The 26,174-nt window shown below is 49.4% G+C and overlaps 1 protein-coding gene and 1 non-coding gene across 41 annotated transcripts in view; both read left to right on the top strand.

Annotated features, from left to right (window-relative positions):
* CELF4 (CUGBP Elav-like family member 4) overlaps positions 1–26,174 on the top strand; it is a 343,362-nt gene that overhangs the window by 60,869 nt on the left and 256,319 nt on the right. The window lies entirely within an intron of this gene.
* On the top strand, positions 2,801–2,905 carry LOC132533222 (U6 spliceosomal RNA). Its single transcript, XR_009545128.1, has one exon. It is a non-coding gene; the product is annotated as a U6 spliceosomal RNA (small nuclear RNA).

Here is a 26,174-nt window from a genome sequence, read left to right as displayed (position 1 = left end):
CTTTTCTTTTGTTTTTTGTTGTCTTCTTTGTTTGGTTGGTTGTTTACTAGATTTTTGCATTTTGGCCACCTATTTATCACTCTAGGGCTCACTATCTGCATGAGAACTCCACTGCTTCCAGTGATCTTAGTTTTCTCCTTTAACAGAGAGGGAGGGGAGAGAGATAGAGAAGAAGAGACATTACTCCGCTGTGTGTGAAGCTTCCTTGAACCCAGGTTCTCATATATGGTAACTTGTGTTCTCTACTTGGTGTTCTGCTATCCCTTTCTTTCCTTGTTCCTTTCCTTTCCTTTTTTCCCCTTTCTTTTCCACTATATTATTATTTTTTACTAGAACATTGCTCAACTCTGACTTATGATAGTACTAAGGATTTAACAGTGGAACCTGTAGCTTCGGGCATGAAAGCCTTTTTCTTAACCATTGTGCTGTCTCTCCAGCCTAGGTCTGTGTGCTCTTAAGAGGGATCCCCTAGAAGATTGGACTCTGGTTCAAAAGTTCTGGGATAAAAAAAGAGGTCTAAGGCCTGGGGAGGGCACTCCAGAGGCTGGGGTCAGTATGAACTCAGGCTTGGTGGTAGGGAGGAGCAGGCATGTCTGAGGAATAGTGGGAAGAGCTGCTCAGTAGAAGCCTAGTGGGTAGAGAGAGAAGGTGGTCCAGGCTGAAAAGGGCTTGGGATGCAAGTAGGACTGGAGAAGTCAAAGCTTTTTGGTCTGAATGGCCTATTTCCTTGTACAGTGGTTCTCAAAGTGTTTCCTTTGCAACTAGAGGAAGCTTACCCCACTGCCTACCCCCCCCCCCATACACACACACTTGTTGAATGTCCACAGGGTCAAAGAGAAGTTGGTAAGAATGTGATCCCCTCCTAGTCTTGGGCTGAAACTATCCTCTACCCCCCCCCTCTCTCCCTCCCTCTCTCCCTCTCTCTCTCTCTCTCTCTCCCTCTCCCTCTCCCTCTCCCTCTCCCTCTCCCTCTCCCTCTCCCTCTCCCTCTCCCTCTCCCTCTCCCTCTCCCTCTCCCTCTCCCTCTCCCTCTCCCTCTCTCTTACCTTTCAGGTGACAGGCACTGAGAGGACATTGCAGGTGACAGAAGAAGAATGGTCATTATACCCTGCCCATTCAGAGACAGCTTCTTGTAGGGGGAGAAAGTGGAACCTTTTCTTGGAGGATAACAGGGTCTATGCTTATACTGGGGTTGCAGGAAGAGAAGGCCTTTGCTCAGCTCCCAGTCTCCACAGCTGGGCCTCAGGGGGCCAGTCCAAGTAACTGGTGGGCTATGGGGAAGGGGTAGCTTTCTACTTTTGTTCTCTTTCAGCTGAGTCTCTGTGCCACTGAGATGCCACTGTACCACCCCAGCTCCTGAAACACACACATACACTCAGGAGTCCCATTCCCTCAATTCCTTGTTCCTCCACCACTGTGGGCCCAACATCTCCTGCAGGAGACAAAAGCAGAGGAGAAGGAAGAGGAGAAAAAAAAGAAAAGAGTCCTACTTAGACTAAGTTGGGGGGGGACTTCCTGGGGAGTCCTGGCTTGTCAGGAAGTCACCATGGAGTGTGAAGTCTCCTGACAATGTCCCTCCTCCTATCCTCTATACTTCCTTCCCACCGAGGACATTGGTCAGGATGATGAGCTGAAGTTGGGAGCCCAAATGAGAAACAATAAAGGTGGCCAATGGGAGACTTGAAAACAATCTCCCTGTATGGAGCCCACAGCCCAGGAACAAAGAACACACTCCCCCAGCCCCCCAGCCTGGGAAGGATGGTGGGGCTCACAGGGCCACAGACTGCTGCTTTATTGCCAAGGAGACGGCAATTACTCTGAGTTGTGGAGGGATTTTTTGTGTTTTTTTTTTGTTTGTTTGTTTTCCTCCCTCCCTTCTCTTTTCCTCTTTTTTAAATTCTGGGCCTGATGCCCCTCACCCCTCCCTGCCCCTAGCCCCTGATTGCCTTAAGGGAAGGACTGTAACCAGCCCCCTTCCACAATGACAGATGCCCCTGATTGGGGTAAGCATAGCAGGAGAGAAGCCATTTCTAAAGTAGAGTGGAGATGCTAAAGTTGAATCCTCTCCAGGTGAAGAAGAATGAGGAAGAGAAGGCACAGGTGGAAGAGGAAGGGGAGAAAGGTGGGAGGAGAAGGGGAAGAGTAAGAAGAAGAAAAAGAAAAAGAAAGAAAAAAAAAGGCAGAGAGGAAAAGAGTCATCCAGTAACTTCTGTCAGACCAGCAGATCCCCCAGGCTTCCAGCTGAAGATAATTTCTTGGCTGCTAAGTGTTATGGGGGAGGGAAAGTCCGGATTCATACAAACTCACAGGGGGAGCCCACAGTGGGACCAGGATTGCAGAAAACACCCTTTGGGGAAGATGTGAGGTCAGTTACAAGGAAAACTCAGTGTTCCAGTTCAAAACACATGAGGATTTCAGAGTCAGGGGAAGGCCAGGAGTACTTCCTGAAAGAAGCAAACCACCTCTTTATTTATTCATTGCTCTCTCATTCAGCTAATAGTTACAGAGCACCATTTGGGGAGTAGGGACATGGGAAGGAACTCTGTGCATGGGTGATAGGACCATGAGTGGCTTATGGTGTGTGTTCCCCCTGCCCCCAAGCCCAAGGCCTAGAAGTCTCAGCCTTTGCTTCAAGTAAGAGTGATGGAAGCCAGAAGTGGAGAGGTGGTGTTAAAGGGATGGGGGGGCAATAGCTGTCTCCCCCATCCTAAGAGTTTGTCACACATTTTTCAACAATGAATTAATGGAAAAGCATTATCATTCAAGTAAATTAAGCCTTTATTAAAAACATATACATAGTGGGCTCAATTCAGCAGCACATATACTAAAATTGGAATGATACAGAGATTAGCATGGCCCCTGCGCAAGGATGACAACACAAATTTGTGAAGCGTTCCATATTTTTTTAAGGAAATTTTGACAGTATTTTTGTACAAAGCATTTTTTTGAGAAAATACTTTTCAATTTATTCTATCTAAATTTGCCAATGTCAATAGAAAGTTAAGAAATAAAAAATAATCTTAAAAAATTTTAAAAAACAAACATATACGTGTTAGGGCATGAGAGAGTGAGAGAGATAAAGAGAGAAAGAAACTGACATTCTAGTTGGTCACATAGTAGTACCAGAAAGAGGGAGCCAGAATGCCCCTAGACTCCTGGTTTTAAACTTGAAACCTTTCCTACACCTGCTAAGCCACACCTGTAACCACTCCTATTTCTGGGCAGTAACTTCTCCCTCAACAGTGGGGAGGTGGAGCCACCTCCAGCAGGTTCTGTGCAGGCACAGATCTCAGTCCAAGTACACCTGCCTTTCTGGAAGCTTCCATGGTGCAATGCAAGGAGCTCCCTGTGTACAGATCAGATGAGAGCACCTGGAGAGAGGGGGTGGAGGGAGAGTGTGAAAGGAGGAGCCCAGGGAAGAGCAGCCACGCATGATTGTGTGTTCCCACAGAAGGTCCATGGCAATGCCAGTCTAGCTCCTTGAACCTCAAGGCCCACAGGCAGGCTGGGCCAGGGCCAAGGGCAAGTCAAGTCTCATTCTCTTAGAATGGATCTGCCACCTGCTCAGCTCTTTCTAGGCTTTGAACGGTCCTCAGGGAGCAGAGCAGGAGAGCTAGCAGGAAGAACAGCTAGCACAGAGCTGCCCCTAAATAAATGGGGAGGGGCACATTTTTACCTAGAGCTTGCTCTCCTTCTTCTGCTTCTTCTTCTTCTTCTTCTTCTTCTTCTTCTTCTTCTTCTTCTTCTTCTTCTTCTCCTTCTCCTTCTCCTTCTCCTTCTCCTTCTCCTTCTCCTTCTCCTTCTCCTCCTCCTCCTCCTCCTCCTCCTCCTCCTCCTCCTCCTTCTCCTCCTTCTCCTCCTCCTTCTCCTTCTCCTTCTTCTCCTTCTTCTCCTTCTTCTTCTTCTTCTTCTTCTTCTTCTTCTTCTTCTTCTTCTCCTTCTCCTTCTCCTTCTCCTTCTCCTTCTCCTTCTCCTTCTCCTCCTTCTCCTTCTCCTTCTCCTTCTCCTTCTCCTCCTTCTCCTTCTCCTTCTCCTTCTCCTTCTCCTCCTTCTCCTTCTCCTTCTCCTTCTCCTTCTCCTTCTCCTTCTCCTTCTCCTTCTCCTTCTCCTTCTCCTTCTCCTTCTCCTTCTCCTTCTCCTTCTTCTTCTTCTTCTTCTTCTTCTTCTTCTTCTTCTTCTTCTTCTTCTTCTAGCGTTTGCCAGAGCTTGCTCTGTGGCCAGGTGAGTCCAATGGGCTCATTAAGACACCTAGAAAGATAAGAAAGTCCCAGAGCTGAGACACCCTTCGTGCCAAGACACCATCCCCATACAATGAACCCCAGCCAATATCTAGGGAAGTTCAATGCCCCTGCTGGGCAAGTAATTCTTTTATCAGTCTGGGGAAAGGACATACTCTGCATGGACTGAAAAACTGCCCTTGAGAATCCAGACTGGAATATTCCACTCAGCAAGGGGGTGGGAGTGGGATGGTTGGACCTAAGACTGGTGTACCTTACTGTGTTAATTTCTCCCAAGTTTCCTTTTCTTCCCTCCTTTTTTAATTAACCATTCTAAGTGGACAGCTCCTTGGCATTTAGTACAATCACCAATTACACAGCTATCACCTCTATCAAGTGGCAAGACCTTTTCCTTACCCCCAAAGGAAACCATATGTTCATTAAATAGTTCTTCTTTTTTCCTCTTTTTATTTATTATTGGATAGAGGCAGAGAGTAATTGAGAGGGGAGGAAGAGATAAAGAGGAAAAGAGACAAAGAGACACCTGCAGGCCTGCTTCGCCTCTCGTGAAGCTTTCCCCCTGCAGGTTGGGACCCTGGACTTGAGCCCAGGTGCTTGTACACTGTAATGTGAGTGCTTAACCAGGTGCACCACTGCCTGGCCCCCAATAAATAGTTATTCCCCCTCCCTCTTCCTTCCATTTTCTGAACCTTTCATATAAATGGAATCAGATAATATTTCATCTTTTATATCTGGCTGTTTTTATTAAGATCATGCTTTCAAGGTTCAGCCACACTGTAGCAGGGTTGGGAATTCCTTTTGCATCTCTCCACTGCACAGATGGACCGCATCTGTTTATCCATTCATCGGTTAATAGAAATCTGAGTCATTTCCACTCTGAGGCTCTTACGAATAGTTTAGTTGTGAACACGTATGCACATCTATTTTTTGAATACCTGTCTTCAGTCCTTTGGGCACATTGTGAAGTGGAATCACTGGCTCACATGACTGCTACCTTCTAGTGTTTGTAAATTTCCAAGCCCATCTGTTGGACTTGAGGCCTACAGATTGATTTGGATCAACTCAACACAGATTGAGTATCTACAATGTATCCTGTCCTAATGTATCACAGAACAATAAATTCTATGTTTTATCTCCATTTGACAGATAACAATGCTGAAGTTTGAATAGAGTGGGTCCTGGGACAGCTGTCTTCTTCTTCTTCTTCTAGTGTTTGCCCTTCTTCCATAGCCAGTCAACAGCATCACAGCTGTCTGAGAGGTGCCCACACTCAGAAGCTACTCCCTGGAATATGCCACCACAACACACATGGTTCTGCCAGATGCCAGGGCACCCAGTTCCTGGCACCCCCAACCTCCTGGTATTCTTTGTAGAACTCAAAATAGTTCATCCCAGCACCAAGGTTCCAGGCTCAATCTCATATAACACCACAAGCCAGAGTGAGTAGTGCTCTGGGGAAAGGGGAAAAAAAAAAAGTAGTTGTGGATAGGAGTAGAGAGCATAATGGTTATGCAAAAAAACTCTCATGCCTGAGGCTCCAAAGTTCCAAGCTCAGTCCCCAGCACTACCATAAGCCAGAGCTGAGCAGTGCTCTGGTAGGAATAATAATAATAATAATAATATATTTAAAGTCTTTCCCCCTATGGTAAATCAGTATCTTTTGGATTCTACTACAGACAAAGTTGCAGATACCAACATTTTGCAGATACCAACTGCAGGGAAAGACTTAGAATATTGTTATCCCACTAAATTTACATTTTTATAAGTGTGTTAAGGAGAAAAACAAAAGTCCATTTTGATGTCTGAATCCTTAACACCCATTGAGAGACAGCATAATGATTACACAAACAATTTTCACTCCTAAGACTCTAAGCTCCCAAGTTCAATTCCCAGCACCACAATGAGCCAGAGCTGAGCATACTTTGGGGAGAGAGAGAGAGAGAGAGAGAGAGAAATAAAAGGAAAGAAGAAGAAGAAAAAAAAGGAACAAAATATTCTGGTTGGAGTGTGTTGTTATCCCAGAAAAGTTAAAATGGCACTTTTGGGGGGGAACCCACCAAGGCAGAGACAGTGTGAGCCAAACTCTCAGAAGGCCGTAAACAGTTGGGGCACTAGGAGTTATGCCCCGAATTCTGCCCTTTGAAACAAGGGGTCTACAGACAGGAAAGGTAGCTGTTTGCTCCACAAACTGAGGCCTCATGACCACAGGTGCACAGTTGAGATGCTTCTCTCCAAGAAACAGGATTCTCCCCACCTCCACCCCTGCTTGCCCAGTGTGGAAGAGATGTTTATCCCAGGAAACCCACCAGTGACAGTGAGGGGCTCTTAGCCCCAGCCCCCAGCCCCTGGAGTTCACAGCTGACCTTGAACAGCACAGGCACAGATGCAAGGGAAGTTGGCTGAGTCCCCTGCAGCTGCACCTGTGGCATCTGTCAGCCTAAAGAGCAGCCAGGCCCTTCCTAGGCATCCCCAGCACCATCCATCAGCCCAGCAGGAAGCTGCTAGGTGGGGGGGGGGGGAGCCACTCCAGGCCTGTTTCCTGAGCATTCCACCCTGCCCCTGCCCTACCAAAGACCTCAGCTGCTGAGTTTGTGATGAGAGCACAGCCCAAGCCCTGGACACCTGCACTGTCATTCTGTCAGGCAATTAGCACAGCAAATGGGCCCTGAGGGGCCAGCCTCTGGGGAGGGCCCTCCTGCTTCCAAATGCTTCTTCTTGCCTCAACCCTCTGCAGGATCCACCTCTCCCTCCCAGCCTCTGATCAACTAAGATCTCAAAGGGTTGCCATCTTTGGATACCTCTGGCTGGCCTGTGAAACACCCTGAACAAGCCCACCCCACCTCATCTGCCACAGTAATGCCCTCCCCAGATTGTTACCAAATGAGAGGAAAGACCAGGTGGAGAAGGAGGCTCAGCAGAGCTCTGCTGGGCGCCCTGAGAAGAGCTGCTGCTGGAGATATACCCAGCAAGTGATGGCGGGGTCTGGGTCTAGGCAGGAGCTGGAGGAGAGCAGGAACCTGCATTGTGCGCATTGGGGTGAGAGAAGAGAAAGCAGCCCCAGGGTTCTGGCATGAGAATGCTGATCACCAGTGTAGGGGGCACCCAGTAACATGAGCAGGTGTGGAGAAAGTAGTGGGTGGTCCTTTGAATGGGTGGGGTGTGAGGTGCCCGGGGTTGGGGGGATGCCCGTCAGGCAAGTGAGGTGGCTGAGGTGGCCATGGGGTCTCAGAGGCTTAAGGGCCACATGGGAGTCATTGTTCTAAGTGAAAGCTAGAGAGGTGCAAGCAGGTATGAAGCCAGTCTGCTGTCAGTGAGCTGCCCTCCCCACAATGGGCCAGGATTTAAAGTAAGTCCTGAAGGCTGCTGAGATAGTTCAGTTTGTTAGAGCATAGATTTCTTATGCCTGAGACCCCAGAGGTTCCAGGTTCAATTCCTAGTATCACTGTGAACCAGAGCTGAACCAGGACGTGGCATAGTGATAAAGCTTTGGACTCTCAAGCATGAGGTCCTGAGTTTGATCCACGGCAGCACATGTGCCAGAGTGATGTCTGGTTCTTTCTCTCTCCTCCTATCTTTCTCATTAATAAATATATAAAATCTTTTAAAAAATAAAGTTAAAGTGGGGGGTCAGGCTGTGGCATACCCAGTTAAGTGCACATAGTACTAAATGCAATGACCCACACAAGGATTGGGGTTCAAGAAAATACTGCAGGTGTCTTTCTCTCCCTGTCTATCTCCCCACCCCCTCTGAATTTCTGTCTTATCAAATAAAATAATAACATAAAAAAAGAAAAGGGCAGGGAAGTATGTACTGTTGTTCAAGGAAATTAACAGTCACTGAAGATTTCTGAGGCAGGAATTGTTAGATCAGAGCCTGAGGATATTAGTGGTGGCCTGAATCTGAGACACTGAAGATCAAGGAGAAGTTAGGAAGTTGGTGCACTGACCCAGACTGGGGCAGGTTAGTGAGGAGATAGCAGACCAGAACTTCCCTGAAGAGAAGGGAGGTCAGTCCTCAGGAATCACCTTGGATCCACATTTGCCTGGAGTTTCCAGGCAAATGCAAATGTCCCTCATCTAAGAGGAGGAGGTGCAGGGAAGATGTGACCTAACCTCAGAGATCTTCCCCCTCCCCCAGGGCCTGGCTCTCATTCAAATGAGAGTCCAGGGATCTCAGGGGTCTGGGGCTGGGTCCCAAGTGGGGGGCAAAGAGGTTACCACCCTCAACCCTGATCCACCCTGATGCCTTGAGCTGTCAGCCTGTTGTCCTGCAGGGGAAGGAAGCTGAGAGGGTCACACTCAGAGCTGCTCTCCTGGTGACTGGTGAGGGGACCTTGGGCAGATGAGCTCATTTCCTGGGTTCTTTAACCTTGAAAATCCTCACTCGGGAGCTCAGTGGCATCCTCCACTTTTTTGTCATCTATTATGTGGAAACAAGGGCACCTGAGTGCCCCCTCCCTTGCCCACCCCCCACCCCCCCACACACATATACATCCCAGAGAATGAGGAGCAAAAGGGGTGGGAAGATGGGAAGGAGCTTACTTAAGGGGTATAGAAATGCTCAGAAAGGAAATTCACAAATTAAGAGGGTCACCCAGTATAGGACTTGAGGTGCTTTACCCCTATTCTCAGGAAGTTTCCTACATCCTTAGTGGGTTCATGGTGGGCGTCTGTTGGGGCTGGAGTGTCTGTGTGTAGAATGCAGGCTAGCGAGGGAAGAGAAAGTTGCAAGCCCATGGGATTAGGGGCCTTGACACTTGAGTCCAGTTCAGGTTGGTCCCCAGGCCTATGTGGCCTTGCGAGGCAGTGGCCTCACCATCCTTCCCAGCTGCATTCACAGGATGGCCCTAGATGAGAGCGTAGATGTTTTGGAAGAGGTCACCACTGGGCTCAGGTGTACCCACAGCGGTCAGGGGTCCCTCTTGGAGGAGTAGGGCTGGAGACAGTAGGCCTGGGAGAAGGTCTTGCAAAGGGCTTTGCCAGGTGGGCCACCCTGAACTTGAACTCCTGGGAGCTCATCTCATCATTGCTTATTCACAGCTCCTTGCACAGTAAGCTGCTTTTTTTTTTTTTTTGGTTGACTATGTTTCCCTAAACAAGCTTATACAATTAGTTTCTTCTTGTTTCCTAAATTATTTTTGCCACTGCTAATTATTTCACACTCCATATACAAGAGTTATTGGGGTGGGTAATGGGAAGCCAGGGATCGCTTCGTGGGAGCATCGCAGCCTCCGAGACATGCAGGCAACTTTGATTTGTTTGTTCTGCTCAGCTGTCCACCTGAGAGAAGGAACTGAGAACACTGGAAAAGAAAAACCAGGGGAGCGGCCTCAGGGTGGGCAGGGAAGTGGGGACCCAAACATGGGCTGAGGCTAAAAATGCCACAGCCTGTCCACCACCCAGGGAAGGGCACCTGCCTTCTAGTCCCATAGAAAGAACATGTCCCTGGGGAGGCTTTTGGGGGACAATTTGTCTCATCACAAGAGGAACCCCCGTGGCATCTGCATTGGCAGCCTCCTGCATGTCAGAATAGGCTTAAGCCTACCCCATGTCACAGTTCGGAAAGTGAGTCTCTGAGAGGTTAAGAAACTTGACTGAGCACTCAGCCAGAAGTGGTTGATCCCAGGCAGCCACCCAGCTCTACAGAACACCAAAACCCTTGTCTCTAACCACCCTGCTCTCCCCCCACTTGTCACTGTAGCCCTTGGTCCCCCCCCCAAGATGTTCACCAAGAGAAAAGCACTCACCCTAGGTTTCCTTAGAACCCCCCCCCAACTTGGCACTAGGCCCACTAGAGTTTCAGCCCCCACCCCCCAAACCCAGTGTGCCTGAGCTCCAGCTGGGGCAGATGTGCACACTGTCACATTCGCTTGGAGGCATCCGCCATGGCTGTGCCCTTCTCTTACAATTTAGCTCTGCTCATGGGAAGGTGACATTTTCCTAAAGAATTTTTGCAGAACACCTAAGTTGGGAAGCAAGGCCAGAAAACATAGGAACTGTTGGAAAGGAGGGGCTGCAGTCAAGTATCTTCCTCTGTACCCCTTGGTCAGTTCAATCAGACCTGCCTGCAGAATCAGGGACACAGAGGCATGACTTCACTTGACTGAAGCTAGCAATAGATCTTGGACTGACTGTTAGGAGTACTTCATGCCGCCAACTCGCTCTCCCCAACTCCTTGACTGGGAACCCCCACAGCCCTTCCTCTCAGCCCCAAACCTGGAGGTAACCAGCCTCACTCACACTCAAGGTGTCACATCTCAGCTTGGTGGGAATGCTGCTACCAGAAGTCAGCTGGCTTTGTAGAGGCCCAGTGAGATCTAGGCATCCAGGTAACACTCTGGTCTCTCTTCTGGAGGCTTCCTTGCACTTTCCACACCACACAGACTGAAAACAATAGATCAGACAAGAAAACCCTGGCACACAACTATCTCTGTTCGCAATGGGGAGTACATTTGACCCACTAACAGCAAAGGGGGCTTGGGGTGCAGACTCCCCTTGCAGCCCACACTCTGCCGACACATTCTGACTCCCCCAAAAGTGGGTGTTGGTTTCAGGACACCACCATCACACACATACCATGACAGGAAAAAAATACAGGAATGTCAAGTCCCTGGTAGTTAGCCCTCTGTAGGTACAGAGAAGTTACTGATTCCAGGTAAAAACCAGGGAGGAGTACATATGCACAAAATCAATCAACCAACATCTAGTTGAACCTATGAATGTGGAAACTTCAACTAAAAAAGAAAAGTCACTTATAAGTGCAACAGCACAGCTCAGACCCTGGTGTCTGCAGATTGACTGTCTGACTTGTTTATTAAAAGCTACTGCCCCCCACTCCACAGGGTATGCCAGAGTCTGGTTCTTTCTAGCACCTGGGGTGTGTGTGTTCATTTGTGTGTGTTTTTGTGTGTATGTTCCTGTGTCTGTGTTCATTTGTGTGTTTCTGTGTGTTTTTTCCTATGTGTGTTCTTGCATGTTTGTGTGTGTGTGTGTTCATTCATGTATATTTGTGTGTGTGTTCCTGTGTAGGTGTGTATTCCTCTGTGTGTGTGTGTGTTCTCATGCAGCACTCAGCTGGTCTTCTGTTTCACAGGGGAGGAAAGAGAAGGATAAAGAGGTTCAGAAACCTGCCCCAAATTCCAAAGCTAAATGGTGGCAGGAGCAAGCAGTGTGTAACCCCCACTCTTAGCCACTGTGCCACCCACTGGAATAGCAAGGCTGCACAGGAAGGTGGCTGGTCTCTATACAGGAACCCATTTTATCAGTTTCTTTTCTCCAAAATCAGATCTTTCAGGGTCTCCCTTTCTTGATTTTTCTTGTCCAAGGTAGGAATTCTCTCTGATGCTGTCACATTCCAAGGAGAAGAGATCTGAGTTCTGGCTACATTCCTGGCTCCTGGCTGGGGGCAGAAGGGACAGGACAGGATGGAAAAAGACATCCAAGTAGCACTAAGTGCTCCCACTGTCTTCTCCTTTGAAGTTTGCTCCACCTGTCTGGGTAGGGAGCTAGGGCCAGAGTCAGCATGTCCAATGGTGGATGGAGAGCTGAGACCCAGGGGATAAGGTCTTGGCATACCCAACTAAGCACACATGGTACAAAGATCCAGGTTTGAGCCCCTAGTTCCCACCTGCTGGAGGGAAGCTTCACAAGCAGTGAAGCAGGTCTGCAGGTGTCTGTTGTTAAAATTTGGGAGGCTCCAGCCGGCCGGGCTAGCTTCACGGGCGGGTAACAGAGACGCAGAGACAATGGCTGGGCAGGCAAGCTGTATTTCTTTATTCAGGAACAACGATTCATAAACTAAACCAAACTAATCACCAAACAGAACTCTGCTGTCTCTTTGCGGCGGTGCAAGCACTCTCTCTCACTCTGGAACTCAGGAACTCAGCAACTCTCTAACTCAGGAACCCTCTCTCAGGGTTCCTTGGGGCGGGGCCAAGCGGCCCGCGAAATTAACTGGACTGATCCAATTCTCTTGGCGGGGGAGGGCTAGAACAAACCAATGTAAAGCATACGACAGGTGTCTGTCTTTCTCTTTCCCTCTCTATCTCTCTTCCCCTCTTAATTTCTCTCTGCCCTATCAAATAAAAAGGGAAAAAGTGGCTTCCAGGAGCAGAGGATTCTTAGTACCAGCACCAAGCTCCAGCAATAATCCTGGATGGAGGAGTGGGAAAAAGGAGAGAAAAAGAGTAGCTGAAACCCACCAAGTCTTAGTGAAAGAATTTTAGCCATTTGCAGGCATAAAGCCTTGTCCTGGGTTCATCAGGCAGATGTGAAGCAGTCAGGGAGGTGACCTGTGGGCCAGATTCCTGGTGTGGCATCTCCATGGACACAGCCCAGGCACAGGAAGTGGGGCAGCAATAGACCTGCTGACAGAACATGACTGACCCCACAGGCCAGGGCCCCGATGGGCTCTGAGGGCCTCTATAACTGTGATGGCTGGAGCTCTGGTACCTGGCCCAGAGCCTTGAGAAGCATCTCGGGGAACTGTGTCTATCCTTTGAGTACAATTGCTCCAAGAATAGAGACTGTGTGCCCAGCCCTAAGCTGAGCTCTCAGACAGAGGGTGAGGGAAAGATTGACACTGCCCCCCCCACACACACACACACCCAGAACACCTGGGGGATGCCAGGAGGAAGAAAGCACAGCATCTGAGCCCCAGCCCTGCCTCTCCCCGGCAAGTCTTAGGTCATAAACAGCCTTCCTAAAGGTTCTTGTTAGAGTGGAGGGGACCATGGTACCAAGTGTGTTGTGGGTTGTGGGGATGGGGGGAGCATAGACCTTCCCTACAAGTGAATCAACACTATCAGACTCTCTTTTTTCATTTGCCATCAAAGTTACTACTAGAACTTGGTGTACCACACCTGGTGGCTTTTTCCCTCCTTTCCCCCTTCTCCTTCTCCATCTTCTTGTTCAGAGAGAAATTTAGAGAGAATCAGAAGACAGAGAGAAAGAAGAGAGATACCTTAAGCTGTCCCCCTACGGGTAGGGGCTGAGGCCTTGAGCATGGTGAGATGTATGCTCTACCAGGAATGCCGACACCTGGTCTCTCAAACTCTTTTTTCACCCCAGTTCCTGTTGTTTAAACAATTAGTAGTGCCCATTTCAAGGGGGTCAGGGGACAAGCAGGTCTGCCTGGCACAGATCTCTGGAGACCAAAATGGGAAGAGGGATGCCACCTGGGGCAAGTAGGTGTTCCCCCAGCTCTAGCTGATGGGCAGGAATTCACCAGGCAGAGAAAAATGGATGTCACCTGATTTGGGTCAGAGGGAGGCCAGGCCAGAGAGAAAGAATGAAAGCCGGAGAGGTCAGAGCCCTGCCATAGCTCAAGCAACCAAGGACAGCATCTGGATAGGTGGCCTGGCCCCTTCTCCTGGGGCCACTGCACTGTCATCTGAGACACCCTGTACCACCTTCCCTGGGAGCACTGATTACCCCTTTCTGAAAAAATCAAGAACAGAAGGAGGCCAAGAAGCTGAGCCCTCTCTGCTTCCCACCCCTCCTCCCCTCCCACTCTCCCCCCACCTCCACCGGGTCTCCACCAGCTCTCCCACTCTCTCTTCGTTGCTAAGTAGATGGTAGGTTTATTTGCGGCTGTCGGTTCCCAGTAGAAAATTTTCATCTTGGAGAGCGGCCTGGATGGAAATGGCTTCAGCACCGATTTCATGGAGAAGGTCTGTGCAGTAATTAGTGCTCATGAGGGAGGAATTGGACTGGCAGGCTCCCAAGAAAACTACTCCCCAAAAGTTAGCGCGAGTCCAGAGGGCGACATCAAATCCAATTCCAGAGTGTGCATCTCCATGGCTATATATAGAGCCACAGACAAAAACAGCCAGCGCAGTGGCTTGAGGTTCATGGAGGGGACTGGTTGTGGGAGGCCTCGGCAGCTTGAAATGGGCGGTGCAGAAACTGGCTGGCTACTGCTGCCTGCTTAGCCCCTGCATCTCCTCCCCTCTGTGCTCCAGCTTGACTGGAACAAAGACTTGGTGAGGGAGGAAAGAAAAGGAAAAAGTGAAGAAGGTGGTAGGGAAGAAAGGGAGAATGGACTATGCTAGCCAACACTGGGCTACATTTCTTTTTAATATGTGTTTGCATGAGACAGAATTTCATATGGAAGGGGAGGGAGTGGGAGACAGAGAGAGAGGAAGACCAGAATGCCACTCCAGGACATGAGGCACCAGGGATGAAATCAAGAGCTTTCAATATGCAAACAGTATACTCTACCAACTCAGCTATTTCCCCGGTCATTTCTCTCTTTCTCTCTTTCTTTTTTAAATATATGTGTATGTTTTGTTTTGTTTTAGTGTGAGAGATGCAGAAAAAGATACACAAAACACTACTGAGCTCTGGTTTATGGTGGTACTGGGGGTTTAACCTGAAGCCTGAGAGCTTCAGGCATGAAAGTCTCTTCGCAAATTGTTGTCCTGTCTCCTCAGCCCTTTCTCTCTTTATTTCATTCCCTCTTTCCTCCCCTTTCCTTCCTCCCTTTTCCTTCCTTTATGGCTTATGATGGTACTAGGAATTGAACCTTGGGCTTCTGGGGCCTCAGGCATGTAAATATTGTGCTGTAATATGTCAAGCCATTTTCCAGGCCCTGGGGTGCATTTCCCTCTTAATAGAGACAGAAAGGGAGAAAGGGAGAGAGACCACAGCACTAAAGATTCCTTCAGGATGGTAGGACTGGACTCAAAACTGGAGCACATGTATTGCAAAACAATGCACCATTCAAGTGAGCTATTTTGGCAGGCTTTCTTTTTCTTTTTTTTAATGTTTTATTTATTTATTTATTTATTTATTTATTTATTTATTGGATAGAGGCAGATAGACAGAAGTTGGTAGGGAAGGAGACGATATGGAGAGAGAGGAAAAGAGACACCTGAAGCACTGCTTCACTGCTCATGAAGCTTTCCCCTGGCAGGTGGGGACTGGGGGCTTGGACCAGGGTTCTTGCACATTATAACATGCACTCTACCAGGTGAACCAACACCCAGTCTCCCTGGAGTACATTTCTGAAGAGTTCACAAGCCTCACTTCAGAAGCCTGATGCCTGGAGTGGGCCTCCACACAGAGTGTGTTTACTTCAACCAGCAAGGAATGACCTTTCTCCACCCCCTGACTTTAACACGCCCTCCTGGGGTCCTCCCTATCTCCCTAAGAGCTCTGGCTTATCCATTCTGTTCCTTGCTCCCCTGGGTTTCTGCACTTGAAAGCACAGTCACTGAACCAGTCACCCAAGGCTTCGTCTACCCACAGTCTAGGCATTGCCAAAGTTACATGGCTGTTCTCTCTCTTTGAGTCAGCGTTCCCTGAGAGAAAGAAATACTGCCCTGGGGACCCTCCAGGAACTCTACCTTGTCCCATCTAAGCCTTCAGATAAGTTGGAGCAAAATTCAGATGCAGAACTCTCAATCTTCCATTTTCCTTCTCAAGTGTACTGTCTGGACCCCGCTGTTGCTCAGGTAGAGATTTACAAACAAAGAAACTAGAGCTCCCCAAAAGACCAGGCACTTTCTAGAGCACCCCATGCTATAGCTTTTAGCTCCATATCTTTTCCCATGTCTGTGTCACGAGGTGGGGGCGGGGGTGCGTTTGTGCCAAGGGTCTGTCCCTATCACATCCCTGCCACTTCCACCTCTGTTCATCCCCATCTTGGCCCCTCTGCTCTCAGCTTGAGTAGCTGCACCCATAATTCTAACAGTGCTGAGGACCTCAGCCTTCTCTCCAGCAGTACAGGTGCAGTGCCTGGGGGTGGCTTCCTTGCTCAGATGAGAAAAGGACCCCAGTTGCCTGGGGACAGACATGCCAGCATCTGGACTTTTTTTTTTCCCAAATTGTCTCCAGAGTAACTAGGTTCCTCAACAGCTTGACCCAGGGACATGATCCTAAGTAAGTAAGTAAGTGGCCTGGGGGAAGGAGCAGGGATTGACTATGGGTATTACTGAGGAGACTCCAGATATAGTGGATTAAGAGAAAATCCTCACCCAAGAGCATGACTCACCTAGGGAAAGAACAAGAACTCAGATCCCCTATCTTGAAGTTGAGTCTCTGTCTTTCACCTCTGCCTTTTTAATTTTTTTTTCCTCCAGGGTTATCTCCAGGGCTGGGTGCCAGCACTACAAATCCAATGCTCCTGGTGGAGATATTTTCCATTTTATTGGATAAGACAGAGATAAATTGAGAGAGGAGAGAGACCTGCAGACCTGCTTCAATGCTTGTGAAGTGCCCCCCCCTCACAGGTGAGGAGCCGGGGGTTCAAACCTGGATCCTTGCACAAGTCCTTGTGCTTATTACTATGTGTGCTTAACCGGGTGCACTAACGCCCAACCCCCCTTCACCCTCTATCTAAACAAAACAAAACAAAACAAAACAAAACAAAAAAGGGAAAAGAAAGAGAGAGGAGAAAAGAAGGGAGGGAGGGAAGGAGGGAGGGAGGGGAAGGGAGGAAAGGAACAGAAGGAAAAAAAGAATACACTGGAGTTAGGTGGTGGCACATAGGGTTAAGTGCACATAGTACAAAGCACAAAGACCCACACAAGGATCCTGGTTCGAGCCTCTGGCTCCCCTCCTGCAGGAGACTCTCTTCACAAGCCATGAAGCAGGTCTGCAGGTGTCTGCATTTCTCTCTCGGATTCCCTCCTGGAAAGTGAACAAGCAAAGAGGAGAGAGTTCAGTGCACACCCACTGAACTCTCCCATCCTCCCCCAAGACTCAGTGTGTTCCTCCTCTGCCACCCACCCATGGCTCTGGCTATCACTGTCACCATGCTGCCGAGTTCTTCCTCTGTTCCCAGTGAAAAGTCCCAGGAATTGCCTCTCCCCAACTCTCCCCACAGATTCCCAGGTTTGATGATTCTTCTCACAAAAGAAACAATTGACATGGAGGTGCCTCTCTGGGAAAGCATGCAGCCAGCTCTTTGTCACTCAGGTCCCTGCCAGCTCGTTACTGCCTCCTGTCATTAGCATATTAGAGACACAAGGTAAACAAAACGCTGCTGGCTTCTTACTGTCTTGGTGCAAACACACCTGTACTCTGAGCAGGGTGCCAGGGCAGGGAACAGAGTGCCCTGCTGTGAGAGCATTAATTGGGTGGGAAGGGGACCCAGTGAAGTGAAATCCTGAGGACACCAGGAAGTATAAATGCTGAGGCTGGTTTTCCCGACATAAGGAATCTTTGGCATCACATCACTACCACGACTGCCATGAATTACAGCCCCCTCCCACTAATTAGTGCATGGCACTCTACTGGGTACTCACCACCCCAGTGCCATTGACCCCCCATTTCCCAAGCAAAGAACCTGAGGCTTGAGGACACTGTGTCAGCTACCCCAGGGCATCTAGATCAAGGCAGAGGCTTCTGTCAAAACAGCTCCACCTCCCTCCATGGCATCTCAGCCCTTCCCCAAGTTCCCACACATCCTGATGATGAGGTCAGACCACAGGGGTTAAATGGCTTTCCGGTGGGCACCAGCTGGTCTGTGACAGAAACCACAAGCTACATGTTACTATTGCTCAGAGGCGGGGGGGGGGGGGGGGGGGCTGGATAGTGGTACATGCATTTAAGTGCACCTAGTACTGGATTTGGGTTTAAGTCTCCACCCCCCACTTCACAAGAGGGGACACTTCACAAGTGGTGAAGCAGATCTGTAGGTGCCTCAATTTCTCTCTCCCTCTGTCTTCTCCCCTCTAAATTTCTCTCTGTCCTATTAAATAAAATAGAAAGAAAAAAAAGACCCCAAATATATCTCTGGTGACAAAGTAAATAAATAAATAAATAGATAAAAATAAAATGGGAATATCTGTAGAAGTTTATAGAGGGAGTTTGGGTGGTAGCGCAGCGGGTTAAGCGCACATGGCAAAAAGCACAAGGGCAGGTGTAGGGATCCCAGTTCGAACCCCTGGCTCCCCACCTGCAGGGTGTCACTCTGCAATCAATGAAGCAGATCTGCAGGTGTCTGTCTTTCTCTCCTCCTCTTTGTCTTCCCATCCTCTCTCCAGTTCTCTCTGTCCTATCCAACAACAGCAACAGCTATGACAACAATAACAACTTCAACAAGCACAATAACAAGGGCAACAAAATGGGATAAACAGCCTCCAGGAGTAGTGGATTCATAGTGCAGGCACTGAGCCCCAGCAATAACCCTGGAGGCAGAAAAAAAAAAAAAAAAGAAGTAGTTTATGGAGTTGGTAAATGTGCATTTAGAACAACACCCAGCATGTAACCAAAACTCAGTGAGCACCTGCTCCCTCAGAGTCTCTGTAAATCAGCCTTGGTTTGGCAAGTGTACTTGCTGCATGCTCACCTCCTGGTCTCTCAGGTATGTGGACCTAAGTCTCTTTTTGTCCAGGAGACATCACTTTCCTTTTCTGGTAAATGGCAATCATTCCGTGGCTATAAGATGAATGAATGAATCAATTAATGAATCAATCAATGAATGAACGAATGCAGCATCTTTTACTCTATTCACAGATGGCAGTATCCCCAATCCCAATCTCGTTATTGATGAAGCCTTCCATGTGGATCCACGCATTAGTTGGTGAGGTCTGCTTCCTTGGTAGGCTCTGTGGGTGTGTGAATGGGGCTTTAGGCAGAGAAGATATAAGTGGAATGGCACCCTTCACACATGCCAACTACCTCTCATCCATTTGGGGCCTCCCTGCATGTAAGTCAGCAGTGGGTGAAAGGGGACCCTTCCTAGGATCTGGAACAGGTGATTGTAAAGCAGAAAAAGGAGAGATGGAGTGAGAGAGAGGAGACAATTCCATTTCAGCTGGGGAGGTGCTTCAGTGAACAGACCATAGGACATGCCTGTGATTGAAACATGCTGCTGTTTCAATCCCTGGCACCATGTAGACTGAAACAAGTGCTCTAGTCTCTCTCTCACTCCCTCACTTGAAATAACTAAATAAATGTTTAAGAAAAAAAAATCCACAGTGCCAGTCCCTCTTACAATGTGAAGGAGACACCTGCTGGGGCTCAGCAAGTTGAGGGATTAACTCTCTAAGGCTGGCATCATGGGCACATTTGCTGACTCCTCTTGCCACAGCCCTCAGGTTCAATATTGCTAAATGCCTGTGATTGAACCTATCTTATTGATGTTGGGCAAAGCCCAGAACCCAGCCAGGAGAGAGGCTTAAGTGGCCCGGAGCATGAAGAAAGACACCCTCCACTGAGAGAGCTGGGCCGTGGCCTGCCAGGACTGTGCGAGATTGTTTTTCTGCTTTTAAAAAGAAAATCACATTTTCCAAACATTGATCCTGTAATATGGGACTCCTGGCTATTGGTCTTTTCAAAATAGCCTATCTTGGATGCTGAGGTTGGAATTTCTTGGTTGGTGTCCTTTCTATTTTTTGTGTGCTTTAAGTGAATTAGAGTCTGTTAGGAAGGAGCCAGAGGAGAGGAGCGAGATTAATCCACTCCACCAGGCAGGTCCAGAGTGCAGTCAAAGGGAGGAGGGCACGCCTCGCCCCCTTTCAAATGAGCAGCCCAATGGCTCCTGATCCTTGGTGGGGGACATGAGAACAGAAACAGAACCCCTGAGCTCTGGTCTAGCTATGGAGAGAGTGTTCCAGCAAGTGCTGGATTTTGTGTTTCAAGCCCTTGAACTGGAATAATTCACTAAAAGGCAACTGGGGGAGGTTGGAGAGTCTGAGGGTGGCTCAGGAAGTGCAAGGATCTGGTAGCTGACCCAGGAGCAGTGAGGACATCCTGGGGATAGAGGGGCAGGGACAGTAGCTATGGAGACCCAGGAGCAGTGAGGACATCCTGGGGATAGAGGAGCAGGGACAGTAGCTATGGAGACCCAGGAGCAGTGAGGACAGCCTGGGGACAGAGGGGCAGTGACAGTAGCTATGGAGGGGATTTAACTCAGTGTGACCAAGACAGAGAGACAAAGGACTGGTCAGTCCGCTTCCTATGGGCTGCAATGACCTATCCTTTCATGGGAAAAGAGATACAGGTATGTTGGTTCCTTACCCAACCAGCACCAGTTTTCTGGGAGCATTTTCAGGCAGGCTGGGGACCAAGGGCAGGGGTCTTCAGACACACACCAAGGAGAGATTCCCATGTCCCATCCAATGATGCCTCTCCCTGTGTGGTCAGGAGAAGCCACAGGGGAAATAACCCTCATCACTGTTTAACCACCCAAACTGCTATGCAAACTCAAGTGAGAGAATCCTAGACAACTCTGCAGGCATAAAAGCAGCAGGTGACCCAGAAATGGTGGGGGACACCAGGGGCCCAGATCCTGTACCAAGTGGACCCCGTACACTGAAGAGCTCAACATGCCAGGCCAGGGGTCAGTAGTGTGGCCAGACTCAGTCACCAGACTTTGCAGTTCCCACCAGACTGGCTGGGAGGGAGAAGCCATGACAGACTGACAGGGTGAAAAAGGGGGGAGGTTGGGAGAAGTCAGAGACCATGGAGATGGCTCCCCTTCTAGAGCAGCTGGGAGAGTCTAGCTTTCTCAGAAACTGTTTGAGGCCCCTCTCCTGTGTCTTGGCAAAAGACCCAGAAACCACCACCACCACCACCACCACCACCACCACCACCACCACCACCACCACCCCCCCCCCCGAGCTCTGAGAGTCCATCCACTCTGGTGGCTTCCCTCTGAGTAGGCCTTGGCTTCTCTTCTCGGCAGGTGTGCTCTCTGTGAAAACAGGAAAAAAAAAAAAAAAAAAGAAAAGAAAAAAAAAAAAAGAAAGATCTGTGCCCCAACTGCCCACAGACCCAGGTTAGTTAGAAAGGACACAGTGCAGTTCCTGGCTCTAACGTTTATCCTAGCCCACATAGTGGCGGGGAGCGGCTGGGGTGGGCAGGTGGTCACCCAGCCAAGTGCGCACATTGAGCCCGGTACACTATAAGAAACACCTGTGGGGATGGAGGAGAACTTGACGAATGGTAGAATAGTGCAATGGTGTCTCTCTTCATTCTCTCTCTCTCTCTCTGTGTGTCTCTAGCAAAGGAATAAAATGGCTGCTAAGAGCAGTGGCAGACACTCCAGTTATAACTGGTGAAAAAAATATATAAATAAAAGAATGGTTCATATGCATTCCAAATCTCCCCTTTGATATTCAGATAGAGCCCTCGGCAGAGACACCCAGGGCCTACCTTTGACAGTGACAAAGGCACCTCCATGGTGGTAGAAGGTCAAATGCTCCGGGCTCAGTGAAGGCATCTTGCAGATGCCCCTGCTCTCCTCTCTTATGAGTGTGGTATGGGCCTACTTTTCCACCTGTTTATTTCACTTAGAGAGATGGGGATTTGGGGGTGGGGTGGGAGGGCAAAGAGCAACAAGGTTCCCCACTGTGTTGCTTAGCCTAGGGACAAGGAAAAGAGACGAGATGGGGAAAAGATATTTCTAGTCCAGGAGCCCCAGACTTGCACACAGTAGTGGAGAAGGCTGTCACTCTTCCTCCTATACGACAAAGCTCAGGGTCCTTGGAGGGATGGCAGGAGCCCACACACACAAGCCAGCAGGGGGCCCCAGGTCTCTGCTTCATGCCTGAGGTGAGTCACAGAGCCCCTCCCAGTTGTTAGACACTAATAACCTGCCCTCCAAGCAGTAAGAAGGATGAGCTCATAGCTTGACAGCACTCTGGCAGGAATGGAAGGGAGGGTTTCTTGCTGTCACTGAAGCCCTCCATGCCCACGGGCTCCAGGAACAATAGTGAGCACAGCAGATCTTTTGGAAGCCTGAAAAAGGCTGACACCCACCCTGGCCCCATCCCCACCTCCGGAGCCTCCAGGGCCCCTTCCAGCCCAGAAATGGGATACGCCAGGCCATCCATCAGCTCCAATTCAGCAGGTCCTATTTTTTTAAAAAAATGATCTTTATTTATTGTATAGAGACAGCCACAATTTTAGAGGAAGGGGGAGATAGACAGGGAGAGAGACAGAGAGACACCAGCAGCACTGCTTCACCACTCATGAACCTTTCCCCCTGCAGATGGGGATGGGGGGTAGAGCTCAAACCTGGGTCCTTGCACATCATAAAATGTTTGCTCAACCAGGTGCTCTACCACCCAGCCCCCATCAGATCCCTTTTTTATATTTATTTATTTTCCCTTTTGTTACCCTTGTTTTTTATTGCTGTAGTTATTATTGCTGCTGCTGTTGTCATCATTGTTGGATAGGACAGAGAGAAATGGAGAGAGGAGAGGAAGACAGAGAAGAGGAGAGAAAGATAGACACCTGCAGACCTGTTTCACCACTTTTGAAGCGACTCCCCTGCAGGTGGGGAGCCAAGGGCTCAAATGGGATCCTTCTGTCGGTCCTTGTGCTTCGTGCCATGTGCTCTTAACCCACTGCACTACCGCCTGACTCCCATGAGATCCCTTTTCACAGCAGTGAAGATACTACCTCAGACAGAAGAGATATTATTCTCTAATGTGGGTGCCTGGCAGGGAGAGACATTTGGTGGGGACCTGCCACGGGACTTCCCTCTTCAAAGGTCCAGAGCCACTGAAGTTCCTTGGGCTGCATTTATTAGGGTCCTGCCTGGTGCCCAGCAGAAAAAAGAAACTAGGTCCTATTCTTACTAGGTCCTATTCTTACGAGTTCCCCATCTGGGTCTGTGGAAGATGGGACTACTCCAGCCCTGTGTCATCTGTCCCCTGGTTGACTGGAGACATCTTTGGTATCACAATGAACTCCATCCATTTCCCCAAGTCATACAACCAGATTGGACTCTTTCCTCACACTTGCTCTCCTCTGCAGTTTCTGGTTTCCATTGGTGTGAGTGTGCTACAGACCTACTTTTCCACTCTGTTTATTTCACTTAAAGAGATGGGGAGCAGGGGCAGGGGGTGGTGGAGATGGAGAGAAAAGAAGAAGCATCATAGCACTGCTCTATCACTCACAGAGCTTGCCCTGGTGGTGTGGTGCTCCAGCAGGGTAGCAGGGATTAGACTTAGGTCCTCCTGAAGGGTAAAATGCATACTCTACATGGAGAGCTAATTCCTGGCCCCTGGGGCTTCTGGCTTAAAGAGAACTGACACAGGAGGAACAGTGCTTCAGTGTCTCTCCTTCTTCCTCTGTCTCTCACTCCTACTGTCTCTGTCTCCCTCTCTGAAGCTCACCATCTAAAAGTAAAAGGAGTCCCCCGGTAGCTATGGAATCATGCAGGCATGAAGCCCTGGTAGAGGACAAAAGGAACATTTCCCTGTGGAAAAACACATATACATGTAAATAAAGACTCACATTCTAGCTGCTAAGTGAGAGGAACCATCAAAAGAGCAGGAGGAGAGTTTGGGGGCAGTGTAGTCAGCGAAGTCTTCTTGGACAAGGGGAGACTCAGCCACCCATAGAAGGATGCATGAATTGAAGGGAAGGGAAGCATGAAGTTCAGTAGCCTAGGAGATGATGTTTTGTTTTGTTGTTGTTTGTTTTGTTTTATCAGAGTCCTGCTCAGTTCTGGTTTGTGGTAGTGCTGGGGATTGAACCTAGGACATTGGAGCCTCCAGCACTAAAAGCCTCTTTACAAAAGCATTATGTTTGTTGTCTTCCCAGCCCAGAGGGTGCTGATTTTTTTTCCTCTAGGGTTACTGCTGGGGCTCAGTGTCTACACTACAAATTCATTACACCTCTGGCCATTTTTTCAATGTTTTTGGATAGGAAAGAGAGAAATTGAGAGAGGAGAGGAAGATATAGAGGAAGAAAGAAAGAGAGACACCTGAAGACCTGCTTGCGAAGTGTCCCCTCCACCCCCTGCAGGTGGGGAGCCAGGGGCTTGAACCACTGGTCCTTGCACTTACTACTATGTGCGCTTAAGCCCGTGCACCACCACCCAGCCCGAGGGTGCTGATTTTATGCTTGGTCTCTTGCTTCTTGGTGAAGTAAGAGAATGGGCAATGTTGTTCTTGTGTGAGTGGTCACTGGCCCCTCTCTATGGAGAGAGAAGCTGAGTGTGGTTGACATTCTAGGTGGAGACATCTGGGGAGAAGGGAGATGAGGAAAGAAGGTTTCTGGGTTGAGAAGGACTGGAGAATGGCCAGGCCAGTCACTGGGCAGCTAGCTGAAACTCACCCAGTGGCTGGGCAGTGGGAAGGGGAAGCAGAGACAGGAGCAGAGCCCTAGAGCTCTTCTGTCCTGGTTGTCGTCAGGCTCTGCTGAGCCCCAAGGGCACATTCTCCAGGAGCTCAGCCCCAGGGTGGGACAAGGACAGTGATCACAGCATGGTCACATATGACTCCAAGGAGACGAGACCCTGGTGGTCCAGTTAGGTGCTTAAGGTTTCACTGAAGAACAGAAAATAAAGTAGGTCTTAGGCCAGAGACATCGCTCCCTGGGTAGGATGTTTCCACGGCCACGCACGTGGCCTAGGCTAGGTCTGAGCCCCAGCACTACACGGGAGGTATCATGACACTGAAGGAAACTCTGGGGATGTGGTGTCTCTCTCTCTCTCTCTCTCTCTCTCTCTCTCTCTCTCTCTCTCTCTCCCCCCCTCTCCCTCTCCCTCTCTTTGAATGAGGGCAGTAAAATCAGACACCCATGATTCTCAGGCTCCACTAGAGGAAAAGTACTGATTCCCAAGGAAGGAGCTACAGAGCAGAGCAGACGCAGAGGCAGGAGATGTTTCCTGATGAGAATGTGTCCCACATGGGACTGGCTGGGACTTGTGCTGCAGAAGGCTCCAGGGAGGCTGCTCTTGTCCATCTGGACCACGAGGGCAGATGTGGCCTCATAGGATCAGTAGCCTTCTTCCAGGGAGACCAACAGATGCCCTCCCCACCCCAATCCACTCTCAAAGAATCTGCTTTAATTTCTCTGCTGTGGAGCCCACACCTGTTTTTTCAAACCTTTTATGTGATCCTCAGGTACAACCTGGATGAAGTCACAGGTGCCGTGAGCAGAGGGCTAAGTGGTGACGGGACAAAGGGGGACCGGGGGTGGAAATAAGAGGAAGTCCCTAAGAAAATGACACTGAGCTGGCAGCCCCTTCTTGATTCTGAGGGTTAGCTGGTGGGTGGGTATTCTGCTTCCCAACCCCCACCCTGCCACCGTCCCCTCCTAATCCCACACCCAGGCCTCCCCCCACTTCTCCAGGCCAGCCAAGCACAGGACCTGAAGGGGCTGATGTTTTATTAAAGCCCATATCTTCCTATTCGAGGGCCACCTTCCTCTGGCTAATTCTGTAATTCAATTAGTAGGAAGCCAGGGCCTGGCTGAGGTGGGAGGAGGGAGCGCATGGGGGGGGGGGCTTCCCTTCCTGATGATTACACCCCAGGCTTCAGCTCTGTTCCGAGTTGGGCAGGAAATTGTACTTCCTTCACTTCACAATGACAAGGGCCTTTTATCCCGGCGCACGGGGGCTTTGTAAATGACTGCCATCTCCCGTGCAATTAATTCTGCTGTGCTGGGCTGCTCTCCCACACGTGAGAGGGCACCCACCCACCTGCTCCAGGAACCAGCAGAGCCCCACCCCCAGCCCCATACCTTCCTGGGCCAGCTGTCCTGCTACTGGAGAGTGGTGTCTACCAACCAAACACCTGCCTGCCCCCCCCAGGATGCATCCATGGGGTCTGTGCAACTGTAGCCCCCACGGGTGAAGGAAGCTATGCTCTGATATCCATAGCTTTCCTCTCCCTTCTTTTTTCTCTGTCTGGTGCACCCCACTCTACAATCCGGGCCTCCTTCCCTGACCCTCATCAGCTTTCATGCTCCCACTGCCATGAGATTTCTAAGCTAGAAGCTTAGAAGAAGACATCCATTTAGAAGTCCTTGTCTCCACCTTGATGAAGTTGAGAGTCTCTTGCAAGGCAGGAGACCTAGAACTTATATGCAGGGAAGGGCCCAGGAAATGAGAATTGGGAGAGAGAGAGAAGGCTAAAGGGCCTCTTTGTTTCATGCCTGGTCCTCATGCATGTGGGGGGTGACATGGCACTCAGCTCTGCAGGTGACAAGCATATGGTGTGACTTTTCTCCAAGGAGGATACTTCT

Source organism: Erinaceus europaeus, chromosome 15, assembly GCF_950295315.1.
Source record: "Erinaceus europaeus chromosome 15, mEriEur2.1, whole genome shotgun sequence".
Lineage (NCBI taxonomy): Eukaryota > Metazoa > Chordata > Mammalia > Eulipotyphla > Erinaceidae > Erinaceus > Erinaceus europaeus.
Note: the sequence above shows the minus strand (reverse complement) of the source record. Positions and strands in the feature narration are given on the sequence as shown.